The sequence below is a fragment of the Aplysia californica genome, unplaced genomic scaffold, assembly GCF_000002075.1.
Source record: "Aplysia californica isolate F4 #8 unplaced genomic scaffold, AplCal3.0 scaffold00345, whole genome shotgun sequence".
In the NCBI taxonomy this organism is placed as follows: domain Eukaryota; kingdom Metazoa; phylum Mollusca; class Gastropoda; order Aplysiida; family Aplysiidae; genus Aplysia; species Aplysia californica.
Genome location: NW_004797615.1, coordinates 692,231 through 701,651, shown reverse-complemented (window position 1 = coordinate 701,651; position 9,421 = coordinate 692,231).

Sequence of the window (9,421 nt, the reverse complement as noted above, 5' to 3'; positions counted from 1 at the left end):
ACGTAGGCTGTAAGGACACAATGACATTAATGTGAGAAGTGAGAAGTGCTGTGAACAGTCACCTTTGCCATGTGATGGAGATTTGCAGTATTTTATAAAAATTGATTTATGAAGGAAAGTTTGTTTATGTAGCCTCATTCGATGGGTAAAATATTACCTAGTTAATTAAGACAAATTGAAAGGGAGACATTGATTCACTCGTTCACGAATCGTTGACCGCATTGAACAAAACTACCACAAAGAGATATTCACCTGGTAGAAAGCTGATGACACGACGTCGATGAAAGTGAGCCTCTAGGTGTGGTCCTGGGCTGGCTGTGTGGATGCAGGGCAGGCTACCATGGTACCAAGACAATCGTTTTATACCTTGGAGTCCCACTCTTGAGATCATTGCGACCTTGACTGCGTCCATTCTTTACTTTGCGGAAGTGTGAATAGGAAAATGGTCAACAAAGGATTGGTTGTTCAAAAAATCATTTCATTTTAGACATCTTTTCGTCTCGTTCTATTAATAGAGAAAGTAGAACAAGAAAAGTTAAAAAAATATGTACGTCGTTCCCTGGCACTGGATTTGAACAAAACGAGGGTGCGATTTTTGGTTTGGGCGAGGAGAAAATCAAATACTGGGGGTGTCTGTATCATCCTGGAGCAAGGTTAAAAAGACCGCCACTGTCCCGGATTCAAGTTTGGCTCAAGGGAACAATCAGAAACCTACTTTTAGATGAACACAAAAGTGGTACGAGCTTTAACCCTGAAAAATGATGGGCTGGATTTGATGACTGGTATAATATTCGATACAGAAAAAGGGGAAGGGCTACTTCAGGATATTCTATGTCTTTCTATATTATCCCTGGTCGTTTTAAAAACGTTTCCCCCATAGAGAAGTATTTAGTTAAGAAAGAAGGGCTAAGAATTTCAAAGCTCTGTGCTGATTGGCCAATCGTTGAAGCAGAAATAAGATCGTTTCCTTATGTGCAATCGAAGTACATAAGAATAAAGGAGGCGTCATGTTGACGTAAGAAGTCGCATATCTAGACTAAAGGTCACAAAATTTTTAGCGGTGGAATCAGCCGCTCGTTAATTCTCCCGCATATAACGTTATTGTATTTTTTAAAGGCTGTTCATTTATCTTAGTTTAGATGAAAATAATATCCGTCTTATTTTAAATAGAAGTCGAGATATTTGTGATTGAAGAAGGTTGCGGTCACCTGGCTTTTGAGACAAAATTTGTGAGAAAATGGCTTCCAAAGTTTCATGACTTTCAATGCTTGAATGACCCCGGAAACTGTAAATTTATATTTTTATACCTTTTATTAACGTTTTACGCTAAATTCCACACTGAAAAGTGTTTTAAAATGGGCACACAGGGCGTGGAGAAAAAAAAAAGCCTAATGAGCGGGAAAATACACATTTTTTTTAGAGTTGATGTCACCTCGATGTCTCACTTTTGTCAAAGTAGGCCAGGTTATTGAAGGTATCAAGTTTATTTTGTGACCAAGTCCTGAGCCCACCAAAAACCCAGCTTCACATAGATTACAAAATTGAGAAATCCGGCGGTTGAGCGGGAATATACGCTATTTTACAATTAAGTACCTTCTGTGATAATGATGATGATGATAATAATAATAATAATAATAATAATAATAATAATAATAATAATAATAATAATAATAATAATAATAATAGTAATGATGATGATGATAATCAGGGGCGGCTGGTGGTTTGTAGAACAGACCGGCTGTAATTCCCATCGATACCCCCCCTTCTTCCCCCCCCCCCTCGCCTCAGAATTTCACCCATACAACACACAAACAGGCCGACATACAGACAGACGGACAGACAGACAGACAGACAGACAGACAGACAGACAGACAGACAGACAGGCGGACGGACAGACGGTCAATTTTATAATTACCAGTACACTTTAGGTATTTTGTGCGAGTGTGTGTGTGTGGGGGGGGGGGGGGTTGGATGGGTAGGTGAGAGAGAGAGAGAGAGAGAGAGAGAGAGAGAGAGAGAGAGAGAGAGAGAGAGAGAGAGAAAGAGAGAGAGGGGGGGGGATAATATATAAAAAGGGTTTAGGACTCGTAGTAGAAGAAAATCCATGGCGTTACAAACTTCAAAATGTAAATCTGAGCTTCAAGACATAGACTGAACTTGAGGCCAATAAAATACGGATTGATCTGACTTGATCGACACGGAACAAGAAATACATTGAACAAATTTAACCCGTAATTTCCGGACCGATTCAAAGGTTCTTCTCTTCTTTGCTCTTCTCTGCTCTCAGTTCACTGCTCTAAGAGAAATGTGTCAAATGCTAATTTTAGAAATTAGAGTCTAGCTGGGGTGAAGGTGGAAAAGGGGAAAGGGAAAAAGGGCGGGGGAGGAGGAGGGTGTATTTTTTTAGGCCCAGACCCTGACAGCCGAACGTGGAGCTCTGCTCTCTCCTCGTTAAAATTCCCTCTATAACATGACTGGTCGGAACGAAGGATCGCCGGCGTGCTTTTCCCTTTCGTCAACCCACAGCCACCTCCCGAATCATCAGCCACCCCCAACCTTTGACACGGGTCAAACTTCCATCTATTTATAGGTAGTTAAATCTACCGGGAAATGTATTAGGCGAAGTGATGTGCAATGATAGTCGCAATAGAGAGATTGTTTTGGTCTCTCTTTACTCATCTGCACCACACGAATTTAATTGATGTTTTTCCCTGGACTCTGCCTTTACTAAAGTCTCGAATCTAGATCTAGTTGTAATCTTATTGCAGGTTGCAGATTTAATAAATTGCCGAGAGAGAGAGAGAGAGAGAGAGAGAGAGAGAGAGAGAGAGAGAGAGAGAGGAGTAGATCTTGCGAGAACTTTCGGGCAAAACAAAATGTCGACCCGCGTAGTTCGGTCGATTCGAAAAGTGAAAGAGCCATAGCATCTTTGTAGACGATCAAATTAGCTTACTTTTGTGCTATAACGTCATTTTTTTCTTTGCTTTTGTCAATTTGATCATCCACACCGATAGAAAGCATTTCGAAATTAGGAAAAACAGGTCTTGTTTCACACTGGGTGAGAATAGCCAACGCTGGCAAGTCTCACCCGGGGTGAGAGGTCAATCGTAGGGTTTTTATTCTTACCCCGGGCGAGGATAGCCACTTCCTTACTTAAATGATTAGGTGATTAAACTTGATCTCTTATTGACAATATAAAAGTCAATTTAAGCTTCATTTAGTTAGAAAACAATGTGTTAGGTTTGCTAACTTCATAGACTTTGTGTTAAAAAACACTTTTAACAAAACGAATCCTTACAAGCCTAGGCTTGGCCTTTGTAATCTCGAAGGTTTAGAAGTAGAAGTAGAAGAGTCTACTACTAGATCTAGAGTCTAGTCCAATTTATTTAATCTCTTGAATGTACTGGATAACAACAGAAATCTGCAACCTGCCACTAGATTACAACTCTAGATCTAGAATCTAGATCTCTAGATCTAGATTCGAGATTTTAGTAAAGGCAGAGTCCAGGGAAAAACTTCAAGAAATTCTCGTGGTGATGAGTAAAGAGAGACCAAAACAATCTCAATAAATAATATATCGCGACTTTCACCGCACATCACTTCACCTATACATGTTCCGGTAACTTCCTATAAATAGATGGAAGTTTGACCCGTGTCAAAGGTTGGGGGGTGGCTGACGATTCGGGAGGTGGCTACGGGTTGACGAAAGGGAAAAGCGCATCGCCGGCCCAGGATCCTGGCCTAGTAAGGGAACTCGGGGAAGTAGGTGAGGAAGAGAACACAAAACAGAACCTTGGGTGGCTTAAAACGCAATAGCAATAATTATGCTAACAATTGAAATACAAGCAGTAATAAGAGACAGGTTGAATGATGAATGTAACTGAATAAATTGTGTAATATAATATGTATTTGTACTGCAGGCGTGTCCTTCCTTTGTAAGGAACAGAGACCCCAATTGGCAATTTGAAGCCGTCTCTTTGGTTCTGTGGGCAAAAGTGAATTCGCCCTGAGGCTGACGTCTCCACCGCGCGGGCGCTGTTCGGAAAGGTCTCGCGCCTCGCGGCCTCGCGCAGATAAGTTTCACATTGTGATGTTCGCAGGGCTTGCTAAAATTATCTAGTAAGCCGTGGATGGGCTATTTAACATACGAGCCGGCGTGATAAACAAAAGATGAAGAAAAAGGTCTTTGTAGTGCGACAACACACCAAAGAACCACTATTGTTTCTCAGAGCGCCTTCAAATCGGCCGAGTGTTTTCTGAACGTTGAATAGATATTAATATGTATTTACGTACTTGAAACTAAAAAACAATTATCGTCAGCAATCAATCTCTTTTCCACTGTACAGCCGACAAAAACTGATCGGCGCCGCCGGTCTTGCCCAGTGAACGAACCGCGCCTGATGATAATAATAACAGTAGTAGTAGTAGTAGTAGTAGTAGTAGTAGTAGTAGTAGTAGTAGTAGTAGTAGTAGTAGTAGTAGTAGTAGTAGTAGTAGTAGTAGTAGTAGTAGTATGATGATGATGATGATGATGATGATGATGATGATGATGATGATGATGAGGATGATGATGATGATGATTTGTTGTTGTCGTTGTTGTTGTTTTTCCCCACATGGTAACATGGCGGCAGACAGGATGAACTTACTCTGCAGGCCGGATCTGGACCTTTGAGCCGTTGCTTGGTGACTTCAATCTATACTCGAGACCATAGAGAGGATATCTCAAAGGTCACACGACAAAAGGTGATTTGCTGTTTTGTGTGCAGCTTGTGTACAAAGGGGGGGACTTTATTTTTAAACCACCTAAACAGTTACATGTATTTTTTTCTAGTTCTTGACATGGGCGCTATTCTTCCCTGGGAAATGATGGACAGATCAGGATCGCTGACTTGGATAATGGGGTCTCTACATTTTTCAACTGTTCACTTGTCTTTTCTTTTTTTAACCTTGTAATGGGGTATATCACCATTACAATAAATGATTGTTAACGTTTTACGCGCGACCATATGGACACAATTTAGATTTCTTCGGAGACAGGCTGTTTCTACTCTGCCTATTAGAGTCAACTTAAGCCAAGGGGAATGCAGCATCGCAGTAGGAAGACCAAGGTAACCTCTTAGACCATAATAATGTATTATAGCATTTGCATAGCGCAAATTCCTGCTCAGCAGCAAACTCTATGCGCTTTGCAATAATATATAGTTACCCCAGCTGACCTGATAGCGTTCTGAAACAATCTCAACTACCTGGGAAGCATACAGTGCAAGCAAGAAAACTAACATACTGACAAGATCTTTCGCTGTCTGTGGTCAGGTTTCCATTCTCGCCTGAGTAAGGTGCGGAAAATTCATGTTAAGTGCCCTTTCCAAGAACACAACGTCGGGCCTGAAGCTCGAGCCCCCCAACCTGCAACATCATGATTACTCGTCAGGTAGCCTAACCACTAGACTACCGACATCACAAACAACTGAACAAAGCCACCGACGCCACAATAGGGCCTACAACTTAATTGAACAAAGCTTGTGGTCTGTGCTGCAAGCAATCCACTTAACTCCGTCTGGATACTTTTTATACCAGAGACAAAAATTCCCAACAACAACAAATCAACAAACAAACAGTTTTTGATGAGTTGTTCCTATAAAAATTATGAAAAGTAAGAAAATTGCATGTCAAGATTATAGCTTTAACCTGAATATTTTGGTGATGTTGAAAGGTGTATTTTTATAGAGCTTTGAGAGGATTTAAAAATCGAAAGTTTTTAAATTTTGGACTGAAGTGGATTGCTTGCGGCAGTCACGACGTGAGAATGAAATTCAGCTCTTCTAAGACAGAAATAACGCAGATCTTCAGAAACTAGATCCCATTACTTATTCGGTCAACAACTCACAACAGAAACAAGTACAAGAATTCGAATGCTCGGGAAGCAAATTCAGATCTGATGAAAAAAGGACAGGGACATTGAAACATGAGTACACAAAGAAAATGTGGTCACTGACAAACTAACACCCACCCACTCTCATCAAAACATCACAATGGAGACAAAGAAACAACTTATCTTATAATAGCTTATATCAACGCTCAGCTACCAAAGTCAAACCTGGACCCTCAACAAAGCGCAGCAAGTCCTATAACTTGCGATCTGATGTCTTCAAGGCAACGGGAAGACCAAAACAAAGATGGATCAATAGTCAAAAAAACCCTTTAAAGACATTCTTAAAAAACAATACACCTGGCCCACGCCCAAAGATTACAGCCCCCCCCCCCCCACGACTCCTTGCAGTATAAGAAAACAGAAAAAAGACAATAAAACAAGGAGTAGAACCGGAGATTCACGATAACATGGCCCTCCTCACACTCCCACACAGTAATAGAACTCAAATCTTCTGCGTGCTGCACCATCGACAAATAAACCACCCGAACAGTCACACAAAATATTCTGTCCCAGACGGTGCCATGGGCGATAGTTTCCCATAAGTAAGAATTGATTGATGGATCAGGATGCGCTGACTTGCATGATGTTCTTTACAGAGGATGGGCAAGGGCACCTTCAGAAAAGTCTATAACTGTCAATATTTATTCAACCTCATAAGGAAGGGTTAAGCGACAGAAGTGCTAAGAACAGAAAACACAATGGGAGTTGTTCAAATACTGCTGACTGTTTCCTTATCACAATCCGGATAGAAACAGACCCTTATACAGAACATCTCAAAGATCATACGAAGTTGTCTAATCGCTACTGCAGAATTAAGTAGGCTACACGTCGCCAAGAGACAAGGTCATTGTTGGATGGCAAGCACTGAACTAAACCTTACAGGGGGCTTCTCGTGGTTTAGAAGTACGGTATTAGCCTCTCATTCAATAGGTCCCGGGTTCGCAACCTGACAGTGACGGAAACATTTTTTTCTGACAAAATGTTCTCCTTTCACCTCCTTTCCTGCTCTCTAATCATATTATTTTATAATTCATTAACTGAGTTATGATGGTAGATCATGATTTGTCCTACGAGTGAAATTGCCAAGTTGTAATCACGAGTTTTAACGAGTGATTACAACTGGTACTTTCACAAGCAGGATAATTTGTTATACCATTCTGATATCAGAGGGTGCGTTGGCCGCGCCGTATAGTGCGCTTGTCTCCGAAGCGGAAAGTCCGGGTTCGAGCCTCGGTTCGTACATGGATTTTTTCCGCTCTCTCCTGCCCACCCAGCAGAAATGGGTACCTGACTTCGAGTTAGGGAAATAAAGGCGGCATGGAAAGGAATTGGCCACCCTACCACAGTATGCCGAAGGCCCAGGAAGTTGTCTCACTAACAAGTCAATCCCCAATGTCCTGATCGGATGAGGGAACAACTTTCCTTTTTACTGATATCAGCTGGCGAAAGAGATCCGGACCAATAAAGTTCAAAGGAAAACCCAATTGGATACCTTCAAGAGTCTCACATGAAAACACAATTCTCATGCTCGTCTTAGTCAGAGTGAGGATTTGAAAAAAAGACTGTTTTCCTTTATTTTTTAGCCAAGCTAATTTACCTGTTATGCTATCCGTATGCTCCCCCGCCCTCTTCGAAATAAACCCCAAACAAAACAATAATAACGTGAGCATAGGAAAAGCAAGCAGAAAACGTACGAATCAAAAGTTAAAATTTTCAGAAACTGCATTTATATGACATGTTGCCTTGAGAAAAGAGATAACTTTGATTTCAACTTTGCAACCAAACCAAACCAAAGGATGTGAGTAGTTTGCTAGCAAAGGCTTAGACTTGCTAGCATTGCACTAAAATACATCGCCGTACTCTGACGTAATCCCGGTTCACTATGGTGACCACCTTTTGACTCAATTAGGAACACAATTAAGGACAATGTAGAGAATTGCGCCTACTCTCTACTGAAAGGAATGGGAGACTGGTGTTTGGCTCTTCGTTTGGGGGCCTTTGGTGAACGGGCTTTGCAGCGAAGTTTTTACAGAGGGCAAAAGCGGCTGCCATAACGTTGCAGAGTCTGGGAATATCATGATTCAAATCTATCCTTTGCTTTTAGTTATAACAGTTTAGAAGGCGAATACTGCGCACGCAGTAATTTATGCACATTTTTATATTTCACGTGTGATATATCAGTTTAGCCTATATTTCTCATGCGAAATATAAGGATATATTTTACCGGAATTGCAGTGGTAAAACAACTTCATTTCTGGTGTAAAATCTGCTTCCGCCACTGTTAACGAATGACACTTCTCATGTTTCTAGAAATTAATTTTAAAGTGAACACATTTCTGCACTATAGTGTGGTCAAAAATTTCGTGGCGCAACTTAATGTCAAATATCTCCTCAACTATGGAACATAAACTCTTCAGTTTTTGCACAGTGACTTGTATCAATTTGTCTTAACAAATCAAAATTTTTGTAAACACCCCCAAGCTGCATTCTAGAACATTCCTTAATAAATACTAATAAAAAATCCAATTGGGTGGTTTCTACAGATTTTTAAATGTTTACAGCTGGGGCAATATTGCTTTTAATAGCAAGTTAGTCAGGTTTTTCTAATCAGGACATTATGCTTATTGAACACAGTTTTTCAGAGCCATTAGTGCAACAATGTGTTCACTATAACAATAATTTCTTGTAACAAGTTTTGCAAGTACGTAATTAAAATGTGTGTGAAAAGCGGGAAGTGCTGTGAACAATCCCATTTTACGCATGGCATCGATTTCAAGTATATTATATAACTTTATGAACAAAAGTTTTTAAATCTAGATCGAACCCCAATTGTTCTAGAAAAAATATATGATTTAGTTAAGACAAATTCATACAAACTGCTATGCAAGGTATGGATGACATTTATTATCCCGTAAAAGAGATATTTGAGGATAAGTTGCACCATGAATTTTGACCGCACTAAAATAAAATTTAAAAAACTATAGTGCGGTCAAAAATGTTTAAAAGCTCTTTTAAATACTTTGGAGTAAATCGTCTGACCCAAGGGTCTGACTGCTGATTTTGAATACGTATTTTCTAAAAGATCCTATTTTGCTCTCCCTGAGGCTTCTACATGCCTCAACTCGAGCTTTTGGGTATTTCATTTTGTTTTATATAGTGTTGTTGTTGTCGTCGACGACTCTCCGATTCTGCAATCTTTTTCGTATGGCATCATCACACTCCTCAGACATGGTTCTTCCGCGGTTTTGGGGATGTTTTTGGTATATATTTATGACATATATCTTGAAGTGTTCCGTGAATTTTTTTGTGGATGATGCCGAAAGTAGGGTTCAAAATCTGGAGGCATTCTATAAGGAACCCGTCCCAGTGAGCTTTTTTAAAGTTGAAGCGTTTCGGGGTGTTTTGGAGGCTATTGATTTTTAGGAGTATTGGGGAAATATCTGTAGGGTCACCCAGCACAGGCCCTCCAAGATTGGGGACTAGGTCATG